The sequence below is a fragment of the Bolinopsis microptera genome, unplaced genomic scaffold, assembly GCF_026151205.1.
Source record: "Bolinopsis microptera isolate Bmic1 unplaced genomic scaffold, MBARI_Bmic_1.0 sca14, whole genome shotgun sequence".
NCBI lineage: Eukaryota > Metazoa > Ctenophora > Tentaculata > Lobata > Bolinopsidae > Bolinopsis > Bolinopsis microptera.
Genome location: NW_026971786.1, coordinates 36,971 through 49,838, shown reverse-complemented (window position 1 = coordinate 49,838; position 12,868 = coordinate 36,971).

Here is a 12,868-nt window from a genome sequence, read left to right as displayed (position 1 = left end):
GCGTGCGTTTAGGGGCTGGAGTACGCGTGTTTACAGATTAATGAATTGTTTTAATTGACGATGTCAATTCATGGCAGCTCGGCGCGGCACAGTAGCGCATCTCGCCGATCTAGCGCTACAATGAATTGTTGCATTGTAAATATTTAAAGTTGACGATATATTATGATTAGATTTAATAGTAAATTTTTCAAAGCTGGCTTTGGACTTAGGTAAAATTATAACTTATTTATTTTAAAGAAAAAACCACGGATAGTTTTAAATTTACAAAGTCGTATAACTATAATCAAGTTAATCCTGTTTTCAAGAATGCGCGGCTTTGGCGGCCAGTTATTGACTTATATATAAAATTGAATTTTAAATAGAAATGTGAATGTATTAAAATTTAAAACTTTCAAAACGGAGGCTTATAAATATTATTATATTATGATTGTAAAATAAAGGATAAAATTTTAAATTTGTTTCACTAAAAATTTGTTTCACTTATATTATTAAATTATACAAAGTAAAATACAATTTTAAGTAAAATACAATTTTTATTTTCCACAGAAGAATCAATACATATTGAATTATAAATATCCGATAATTCCATTAATAATCATTAAAAGTTGCTTTGTCATTTGTAAAATCAAAAACGAAAAGCCGTACGCTGAACTGTGAACGCGCGCGGCGTTTTTTCTGTAGCTGCCTAGCTTCAAGCTTGTAGCCGCTAACATCAAAGCCGCCGCGCGCGCCCAGTGCTGGGGTGCATTCTCATTAACAATTAAACTTGGTCAAAGATAGTTATATACAATTCCTAAATTAAATCAATAATCCTGTTAATATGAGTATTCAACACTACTCGACAACAAATATTTGCCGGCCCATCAACGATTCAGTCGCCGAAACAAAAATTAAATGTTTGCTTTTTCGTTTCGGGGACTGTTTGAACTCAGTACTATATCCGACTAATCATACTTTATAATGGTTAAAATACAAAGTAAAAAGATTTTCCTCGATGGGCCGGCATTCGCAACCGCGAAACGTTTTGAGTACGACGAACGATGACACCACCACCAGCCGTTAATTAATAAGTCCATGGGTACATACATGACAGTTTTGGATATTTGGAAAAAATGATTCATGTTTTTAAAAATGTTATCGGCCGTCAATGTGCTGGTTCATGGTTGCAAAAATGTTAATAAAATTTTTTTAAAATGCATTTTTGACAGTTTGTCTATGGTTAACTTTTTGTCGAAATATTTGTAGGTTTAATATTTGAAAAACAAATATTTTACGAGTATCAGTTGTTCGCGTTATAAACGAAATATTAACCCTAGGCAAATCTTACGCAGTAGCCCAAAATACGTTTTTAATTAATGTTTATTTGTTCTATAATACTGTATACGTGGCACTTTTGTCAGTATGAAAGCATACAATTTGTTTGGCTACTTTCTGTTTCCGTACACTTAAGTTGTTCATGGTATTGTCGTTGTGAAGATACAGTGTTGAGTGGATTTTTTTAAATGATCATGATCTATTGATAGGGTGCTCCCCCCATTTGATTGTTGAACCTTGATCCTTAAATTCATGTGATGATTTATTTAAGGTTCACATGTAGTGTGTACGTCTAGACTAGGATTAAAATTATTTCATGGCTAATCATATATATGGGGCAGTGAAGTATACAATGAAACAAGTGAAGTTGCAGCAATCGTTTGAAATACTTTTAGAAATCATATCTTTCTTGAATCCTTCTAATTTAATTTTAAAGCCTAAAACAATCACAGAGTTCTTGACCGGAGGGAGTTTGTTCCAATTGCAATATGGAATAACTTGCTCTGGGAGATTTTAGTTAAACTTCTATTACATCTCTTGCTTGAAACAAGGTTATGAGTTATGACCAGATCTGCTAAATCTAAACATTCCCGATCCATAATCAGTCAAACCACTTGTTACTTTAAGAGGTCCCCACTTATTCGCCGCTCTGCCAGCGATGTCAAATTGAGGATTTTCAGTCTATGGCTGTAAGGAAGAGTAACCACCTCAGACAGGTAAACCGCCTCTGGACACTCCAGCTCCAAAGCAGTCCCCCAACTCCCATGAGCCGCCGCGCAGGTGGATTCCACAATTGGACACAATACTCAAGATGAAACAGTCCCCGAAACGAAAAAGCAAACATTTGATTTTTGTTTCGGCGACTGAATCGTTGATGGGCCGGCAAATATTTGTTGTCGAGTAGTGTTGAATACTCATATTAACATGATTATTGATTTAATTTAGGAATTGTATATAAATATCTTTGACCAAGTTTAATTGTTAATGAGAATGCACCCCAGCACTAGGCGCGCGCGGCGGCTTTGATGTTAGCGGCTACAATTTAGGCAGCTGCAGAAAAAATGCCGCGCGCGTTCAGCGTACGGCTTTTCGTTTTTGATTTTACAAATGACAAAGCAACTTTTAATGATTATTAATGGAATTATCGGATATTTATAATTCAATATGTATTGATTCTTCTGTGGAAAATAAAAATTGTATTTTACTAAAAATTGTATTTTACTTGAGGTCTTATTAACAACTTTTTTTCTAATAACTAAATTCCTTACATTCCATTAAATCATAAGATTTGCCTGTTCCAAAGCAGGGGGCTATGGGTAATAACCCCCAAATCTTTTGCCTGTGCAGATAGTTCAAGTTCTATACCATTTACCTTATAATTTAAATTATGATTATTGTTAAAATTATTATGCACTACTTTGCACTTGGCAGGGATAAATTTTAAAAGCAAAATACTTTCCCAAAATTCTTATTCTTCAATATCTTTAGCAACACTAAAAATTAAAACACTAAAATTATGACAGGCATTAGTTTAATTTGCTATCACACAAGTGTTGGGAGTGATATTTCAAATAGACATTTTTAAAGCTGTTATAGAGTTTAGACTCCTCCCCCTCAGTCAGCCACTTTAAACATGGCTATTGTATAAAAGAAATTACTTTTCCTAATCCCTCCTCTAGGTTGGCATACATACTAGTACAAAGTAAAACAGTGATTCCAAGTTCCAAAGTAACCAAGTCAAAACATCCTGAATGATAACAGTTAATAACATCACATTATAACATCCCCCTATTTAAAATATGAACTCGTCAATCATTGAAATTCAATAAATAATAAATAAACATACGTGCTCAATGCGCGGCACGCTTAAAATCTATGCATACTGCAGCGCGAAAAACTTTCTATAAAATTAACTTTCATTTTGCTAGTAGAAAAAGATACGTTACAGTAATTTGTCCCACACATGGCGCAAAGTGCCTCACTTGACTCCAAAATTCGAGTCGAACCATAAATTATCGGAAAATTCCAATTTGTCAACGTTCTAAAATCTTAGTACTACTGATACAAATAAATAAATCTGAAATGTAATAATAAAACATCCTCAAAAAACACGTTTCCTTTGTTCAATTCGATTTGGTAGTAAAAATTTATTCACGGTATAAATTAAATAACATACAGTAAATCAGTTTTCAGTCCTGTCTCTTACAACATTAATTCAATAGTTAAAATCGGCAATACATTACAAGTAAAATATGATGTGAGTCCTGTCTCTTACAACGTTCAGTCTTAAAATTTATAGTGATTCTGTGACATTACAATGGTGTGAAATTACAATATAACCTTAAAGGTTATTTCCCTCCTAACTTATCATAACTTAGCCGGTCAGGTGCAGTAACGTGGCGTCTGGGACGTGGTTCATGCTCTACTGCAATACCGTCAGGTTTAGTTTGCTCGTGTTCAACTACTTCAGTACTAGTCTGTCCCAGACTGTGGTCTACACTATCAGGCTTGCCATTATGTAATGCCATTTCTAAAGGGTTTACCATTATTTAATGCAACTATAGGAGGCTGTACGGGTTTACTCTCGCTTTCTACCCGCTTTACCACATGGTCGAGATGCTTTCGGACTTTTTTTTTTTTTTGAAACAAGAAATTTAATTTTAGCACATTTTACAGAATAAAAAGATGTAAAACAATTCATAAAATATAATGCCCATTTGGTGTATGACTTTTTGTCCTTGACTGCTAGTTTGGTTTTGGAAGGACAGGTAACTAACGGGGCAAGGAATGCGCGTGCCTGAAAGCTTTTGCACACACCGAAACGCTAGTTCAGTTAGGTTTTTAGAGACAGGGCTCATTTTAGGACTAGAAGAAATTTGTTAGTAGACATTAGGGGTTCTGTTTATAGTTGTTACTATAGGTTGCAGTCTTGTTGTGACAAAAAGTCTACACTAAAAATGCTTTAGTTTATATTGTGTGGTTCAAGGATATAAAATGTGGCTTCAAGGTGTATATTAAAGAGCTTGCGAAAGATTATGGCCTTTGTATCAATGGTTATAATAAGCTATAAATATCTTAAACTATACAGTGCTAATTAAAAATTTCTTTAAACTTCATTCTCAGATTAGATTTTAAAATTCAAAAAATATACATTTATTTTATTAATACCTTCTCACACATTCTTTACTCACAGGACAAGACTTGGAAAACAGTAGCCTAGAGGAATTTAATTGAGATGTGTGTGAACAGCCAGTTATAATGTTTGGAAAATAATATTTGTGCAGTCAAAATCTTTCACGGTCCAATCAAGCAGGGCGTGGTTATGCTGATTGGCTAATAGCGCACTTTTAAGTTTTCCTCGCAAGCACATTACACTAGTAGTAAAGTCAGTCATTCTGAACTTTGGGGTTAAAATGTTAAAAATTTTTTGGTTGACCTAGTGTTGTGGTTGTCAGGTGGGTCTACCTGACAGATAAGAAGGCAGGGTTTCCTCGACGAACATGTGTAACCCTCATATAGGGATATTGGAGCACGGAATGACTAAAGACCCCTGTCCTTCTGCTTCAATAATCACAATCTTTGATCCTTCAAGTGACTGAACGACACCTTCATTCCACTTATTGTGGCGAACATCCCGATAATACACTTTATCTCCGACGTCAAAAGATCTTAAGGGTTGACTCCGGAGTTTCTCTCGCTGTTCAGCAACTTTTTCCTCATATTTATTAGAATCGTTTGTGCACGGATTCAACAAACTTAACGCAGTTCTAGGTCGATGTCCAAACATAAGAACGGCAGGCTCTATCCCGGTGGTGCTGTGCGGAGTGTTTCGGTACTGGAACAACCATTGTGAGAGTTTGGTTGTGATATCCCCCGGATGATCAGCTGTCATTTTCTTAATAGCACGTTTAAATTGAAGTACCTGATTCTCAGCTTGGCCATTACTACTGGGATGGTAACTGGGAATAGGGACGCACTTGATTCCGTTCTTCGACAGAAACGTTACAAACTCCGTAGAGCGAGATAACTGCGGACCATTATCCATTACACAAACCTTTGGGAGTCCAAAACAGGCAAATAACTCCCTCAATTTCTTAATCAGATTTGCAGCCGTTGTATTTTGCTTCATGTCTTTCACTTCCAACCACTTGGAATATGCACACACGACAATTAACCACATAGAACCCTGGAAGGGACCAGCAAAATCCAAATGCAGTCGTTGCCATGGTTGATCTGGAACGTCCCACGGGTGTGGAAGAGCTTTCTTCGGCAGTGGCTGTACACTTTGGCAACTCTTACACGTCTTAGACACTTTCTCTATCTCAGCATCCATCAGCGGCCACCACATGTACCTCCTGGCCATGTTCTTCATAGCTGATGAACCCATGTGGGTGCTGTGTAATAGCTCCAGAACGTCCGGTCTCATTTTAGTTGGAATGATAACCCGTCCACCCCACATCTAGCATCCTTTATCCAGATCCACAGAGAGTTCCGTCTGTTTCTCATAATACGTTTTAAAAGCAGCCTCAAAAGAATCTCCCGAAATTGTCTTGTTCTTAACAACTTTCGGTCTTTAAGTCCATCCCTCCAGAGTAAACATTATAACTTTAGCAAGTAACGGATCTGTTCTCGACATCTTAGAGACCAGTGCAGAGTTCAACAACGGCTTATCCTCTCCAACAAAGACAGTGTAAATTTCATCTTTACACGTTTCAAACTCATTTACACCGTCACAAACTAGACTGTCCGGGTGCGTACTAGCAGGTGTGTCTTTGATTTTCAATGGGAAACGAGAGCATACATCAGCATTTGCATGCTTTCCAGTCGGACGGTATGATATGGTGTAATCATAATTAGCTAGAATCAAAGCCCATCTTTGTAATCGGCTAATCACCATCTCTGGAATACCCTTGTTTTGATGCAGAATATATTGGAGAGGTTTATTGTCCGTCACCAACTGGAAGTGGACCGCGTAAACATACTTGTGGAACTTCTTTAGGGACCAAATAATCGCTAACGCCTCTCTGTCCAATTGAGAATACCTCCTCTCCGCATCAGTCAATGTCCTACTCACGAATTCAATCGGTTTTTCTGTACCATCAGAATACTTATGCGATATCACCCCACCAAGACCAACTGAACTTGCATCACAATCTACTTTCAGAGGAACAGAAGGATCGTAAAACGCAAGTACTCTCTCAGACGTTAGCATTTCCTTCAATTTGTTGAACGCTTCTTTCTGTTCTTTCCCAAATACCCACTTTGTCTGTGCCGATCTGAGCTGGTTGAGAGGTTCAATGACAGTCGACATGTTAGGTAGATACCTGGCGTAGTACTGCACGGCTCCGAGGAACGAAACCAGCTGTTCTCTCGTTTCGGGAAATGGAGCTTTCACCAGAGTCTCCACTTTTGAGCTGACAGGCTTTATCCCTTGGGCAGACACCACGTGACCCAATTTAATCACCGAAGGTTGCATGAATTCAGATTTGTCTAATCGGCAGCGAAATCCAGCGTCCTCCAGTCTCTTTATCACCTGTCTGACATTTGACATGTGTTCCTCGTCATTAAATCCCGTTATCAGAATGTCATCCACCCGGCAACAGGTTTGACGAATCCCTGTCAGTACTTCATCGATTATAGCTTCAAATTGAGCTCCAGCTGAGTTGATGCCAAAAGGAAGGCGTGTCCACATTAGTAAACCAAGCTGAGTATTCAGAGTCGTCAGAGCTTGATCACATTTCCTTAAGAGTAAGCTGTTGTAGGCACTCTTAATATCAATCTTCGAGAACAGTTTTCCTCCAACCATGTCAGCAAAGCATTCATCAACTGTCGGAAGAGGGTAAGTCTTGGTATCTAGTGCAGGGTTGAGTATGGACTTGTAGTCTCCACACACTCTGATCGTTTTATCTGGCTTGGCCACCGGCACAATGGGAGAAGCCCACTCTGAATTGTCAACAGGAACCAGCAGGCCCTCTGCTATCATCTGTTTCAATGTATCTTCTGTTTTCCCCCTAATCGAGAAAGCTGTCACTCTAGCTTTGCAGAACTTCGGCCTAGCTCCTTCTTTCAGGTTTAAACGGGCCTCGTACCCTTTCACAACCCCTACTCCAGGCATGAAAATGGGACTTTTCTTCATCTCTTCTGCAAATTTCTCATGACATTCACTAGTAGATACAGTTGCCGCATTAACCAGCCTACCGAACCACTCTGGCCCGAAAAGTCTCTCGATCCAGTCCCGACCCAGCAAGGTAGGAAAGCAAGAGTCCACCACATGCAAATTCATCTCTCCATGAGATGTAAGGTTTTTTTTTTACATATTTGATAGATTTACAGATCTGGCTTGACAAAAATTTTCAGAAAAAATCATGTTCGCGGGAAGCAAAAATCCGATCAGTTTTTTTAGGGGGGAGGGGTAGGGGGTTGAGGGGGGTTGGGAAGGGTTGTCACATGACGAGAAATTTTTTGCAAAAATTAAACAATCTTTATTTGTTGATATTATTCACCCCTGTTGCCTAGAGTGGTGGGTCTGCACTTGAGAAGAGTGGGTCTGGCAACCAGAATGGTGGGTCTGCAATCTAGAAGTGGGTCTGGCAACCAGAATGATGGGTCTGTACCCTTAAAGAGTGGTCTGACAACCAGAGTGGTGGGTGTGCACTTGAGAATAGTGGGTCTGGCAGCTAGAATGGTGGGTATGCAATCTAGAAGTGGGTCTGTTAACCAGAATTGTGGGTCTACACCCTTGAAGAGTGGGTCTGACAACCAGAATGGTGGGTCTGTACTTGAGAAGAGTGGTTCTTGCTGCTGGAATGGTGGGTCTGCAATCTAGAATTGGTCTAGCAACCAGAATTGTGGATCTGCATTCGAGAATAATGAGTCTTCACTCTAGAAGAGTGGGTCTGACAACCTGAGTGGTGGGTCTGCACTTGAGAAGCGTGGGTCTGGCCGCTAAATGGTGAGTCTGCACCCTTTAAGAGTGGGTCTGACAACCAGAGTGGTGGGTCTGGACTTGAGAAGAGTGGGTCTGGCAGCTGGAATGGTGGGTCTGCAATCTAGAAGTGGGTCCGGCAACCAGAATGGTGGGTGTACGTACACCCTTGAAGAGTGGGTCTGACAACCAGAGTGGTGGGTCTGCACCATTGAAGAGTGGGTCTGACAACCAGGGTGGTGGGTCTACACTTGAGAAGAGTTGGTCTGGCAGCTAGAATGGTGGGTCTGCGATCTAAAAGTGGGTCTTGCAACCAGAATGGTGGGTTTGCATTCTTGAAGAGTGGGTCTGACAACCAGTGTGGTGGGTCTGCACTTGAGAAGAGTGGGTCTGGCAGCTAGAATGGTGGGTCTGCAATCTAGAAGTGGGTCTGGCAGTTAGAATGGTGGGTCTGCAATCTAGACGTGGGTCTGGCAACATGAATGGTGGGTCTGCACCCTTCAGGCTTAAAGAGTGGGTCTGACAACCAGAGTGGTAGATCTGCACTTGAGAAGAGTGGGACTGGCAGCTAGAATGTTGGGTCTGCAATCTATAAGTGGGTCTGGCAACCAGAACGTAGGGTCTGCAGTCTGCACCCTTAAAGAGTGGGTCTGACAACCAGAGTGGTAGATCTGCACTTGAGAAGAGTGGGTCTGGCAGCTAGAATAGTGGGTCTGAAATCTAGAAGTGGGTCTTGCAACATGAATGTGGGTCTGCACCCTTGAAGAGTGGGTCTGGCAATCAGAATGGTACGTCTACACTCTAGAAGAGTGGGTCTGGCAACCAGAATGGTGGATTTTCGCCCTAGAAGGGTGAGTCTGGAAACCAGAAAGGTGGGTCTACAATCTGGAATAGTGGGTCTGGCAACCAGAATTGCGGGTCTGCATTCTAGAATAGTAGATCTTCACTCTAGAAGAGTGGGCCTGGCAACCAGAATGGTAAGTCTACACTCTGTCAACCAGATTTGGGGGTCTATAAACTAGAATATAGGAGATATGGCTACCAGAATTGTGGGTTTGGACAACCCGAATGGTGGGTCTTCACTCTAGAATAATAGGTCTGGTGGGTCTACACTTTAGAAGAGTGGGTCTGGCAACTAGATTGGCGTGTCTGCAATCTATAAGAGTGGGTCTGGCAACCAGAATAGTGGGTCTGCAATCAAGGGAATCAAGATGAGTGAGTCTGGCAATCAGAATGGTGGGTCCTCACCTTAGGGTATAGGTAGTGGGTCTGGAAACAAGAATGGTGGGTCAGAATTCTTGAATAGTGGGTCTTCACTCTAGCTAAGAGTGGGTCTGGCAACAAGAATGGTGGGTAAGAATTCTAGAATAGTGGGTCTTCACTCTAGAAGAGTGGGTCTGGCAACCAGAATGGTAAGTCTACACTCTGTCAAGTGTCAACCAGAATTGGGGGTCTAAACTAGAATATAGGATATATGGCAACCAGAATTGTGCGTCTGGAGTCTAGAGTCTAGAATAGTGGGTCCGGCAACCCGAAAGGTGGGTCTTCACTCAAGAATTATGGGTCTGGCAATCGGAATGGTGCGTCTACACTCTAGAAGAGTGGGGCTGGCAACCAGAATGGTAGGTCTTCGCCTTAGAAGAGTGGGTCTGGCTACCAGAATGGTGGGTCTGCATTTTAGAATAGTGGGTCTTGACTCTATACCTACTAGAAGAGTGGGTCTCCTCTCTAGAAGAGTGAATCTGGCAACCAGAATGGTAATTCTTCACTCTGTCAACCAGAATTGGGGGTCTATGAACTAGAATATAGGAGATATGTCAACCAGAATTGTGGGTCTGGACTCTAGAATAGTGGGTCTGGCAACCAAAATGTTGAGTCTGCACTCTAATAGAGTGGGTCTGGCAACTAGAATGCAGACACGTAGCCAAGGGGAAGACCCCCGGAAAAAAATTGAACCAAAAAAAAAATAAGCCCCCTAGTCCCCATGGTCCCCAGGTAAGTGGGCTGTGTTTATGACTGTTTGATTAAACGACACGACAGGCAATCGACTTTAGCATTTCGTAAATTATTCCCAAATCCCACTATACAATATGTACTTGACTTAACTGACTTGACTTAAGGCGGGTAGTATTCCCGAGATCCATTGACAACAGTTCTCCACAGCTTTCTGTCCTCCATCAGTCTAGCTATCTCATCTACTGATTTCAGCCCAGTATCTGCTTTTAGGTTATCTAGTAGTGTTAGGTAAGGTCGCCCCCTGTTAGTATGCCCATGACTCGGCTTCCAGAGGATCAGTTTGTTCAGTGTCAGCTCCGGATGTCGGTGAGCATGACCTGCAAGTCTGAGCCTTCGTTGGGTTATCTTGGAGCTGACTTTAGAAAGATCACCGTACAGACTGTGGTTGCTGACATGGTCTCGATATTGATTGATGTTAAGGGCCATTCTTAACATTCGTGTATAGCAACCATCAACCATCTTCTCCAGCCTTTTCGTCATAGTCCAAGTCTCAGAACCGTATAGAAGCACCGACTCGACTAGTGCTGTGAACACTCTGGTCTTGATAGACTTTCTAAGGTTAGATTTCCAAAGTTTTTTGAGAGTGTGGCATGCTCCCCATGCTCTTCCTTTCCTAACCCTGATATCACTCTCACTGTCTCTGATTCTAGAACCAAGATAGGTAAAGTCTTCCACATGCTCTATTGTGTTGCTACCCAGGGACTTGATGGTATCAGGGTTCTCGATGTTCTGAGTAATGAATTTGGTTTTCCCTTCATTCATTTTAAGTCCCACTGTAGCAGCAACTCTTTCTACCTCTAGCATCAGCATCTCTGCCTCCTTTACAGTATCTGCTATCAGAGCAATGTCATCTGCAAAACCAGTGTCTGTTATCTTCTCCGCCTTGACTCTCCTACTCCGATAAGGCTTAATGGTAAATCCTATTTCAGGATGCTTGCTTAAGGCTTGTCTCATGCAATAGTCAAGGGCTATAATGAACAAGTATGGTGCTAATGTATCCCCTTGAAGAACTCCTGCCAGGATATCAAATAGCTCGGTATCCCCATCTGGTGTTATAACTTTGCCCTTCGTGTTGACATAGAGAAGATTAATGATATCTACAATACTGTCCGGTATTCCATAGGCCTTTAGTATTTGCATCAAAATTCCCCGGTGAAGTGAATCAAAGGCCTTCTTAAAATCAACAAACACCATAGCTACCGGTAAATTTCTCTGTCTAGCCCCCTCTAGAATCCTTCTGAGTGCCAAGATGTGACTAGTAGTGGACCGTCCTTCCCGAAAACCATTCTGAGTGTCCCTAAGTACCCCCTCTATAGCCGGCTGGATCCTATTAAGCACCATTCTATTAAGAGTCTTAGCTACGAGAGAAGTCAAAGATATCCCCCTCCAGTTTCCAGGGTTGGTCAAGTCTCCCTTTTTGGGAACCGGGATGATGTTACTTATCCTCCACTGATCTGGCGCAATACCATCTGTCAGGGCTTTGTTGCAGAAGGACAGCACGATTTCATCCAGGTCGCATCTTTTGAGGACTTCAGGTGGTATGCCGTCATCACCTGGTGCTTTACCTTCTTTTATCCTGTGTTTAGCAGCTTTAAGCTCATCCACAGTAAAAGGTTCTGTACTGATGTTGAGTCCTTCAAATTGAGTCTCGATCCTAGGATGCTCGTTTTCCACATCCGGTATACTCCCTAACAGATTCGTGAAATGCCCAAGCCAATTTTTCTTCCTTTCTTCGGCTCCGTTGCCCCTTATTTGAGTTGCCCCCTTGGCCTTCCTGCCAGTTATCTCATTTATGACATTCCAACTTTCTTTGTTTTTGCATCTGTCTGCAGCCAATATGTACTTATTCCATTCAATGTGACAAGTACTGAGTTCCCCCTAGCCCCCAACTTTGTATTATTGTGATGTCTGAAATTACAAATTTCTAATGCCAAATGTCGTCTGAAACACACTATTTCTCAAAAATTTTCCGGGGGCTACACCCAAACTTTGTATTATCGCCGTCCTACAAATTTCTTTAATGCCTAATGTCGTCTAAAACAAATAATTTCTAAACATTTTCTTGGGGGCTGCACCCCCCCAGTCCCCCAACTTTATATTATTGTGATAATATAAAGTTGGGGGACTGGGTTGGCCCCCAGCCCACCAACCTTGTATTATTGTAATGTCTGATTATTGCTGTCCCACAAAATTATGTCGTCTGGAACACCCTATTTCTCAAAAAGTTTCCGAAGGCCAGGGCTGCGCCTGCCTAGCCCTCCAACTTTGTATTATTGTGATGTCTGATTATAATTACTGTCCTACAAATTTCTTTAATGCCAAATGTCGTCTAAAACACATAATTTCTCAAAAATTTTCTGATTGGCTGCGCCCCCCCCTCCCTAGCCAACCAACTTTATATTATTGTGATGTCTCAGGATTATTACTGCCCTACTAATTTCTTTAATTCCTAATGTCGTCTGAATCACCCTATTTCTCAAAAATTTTCCGGGGGGGTGCGCCCCCCTAGCCTCCCAACTTTGTATTATTGTGATGTCTGATTATTACTGTCCTACAAATTTCTTTAATGCCAAATGTCGTCTAAAACACATTATTTCTCAAAAATTTTCTGGG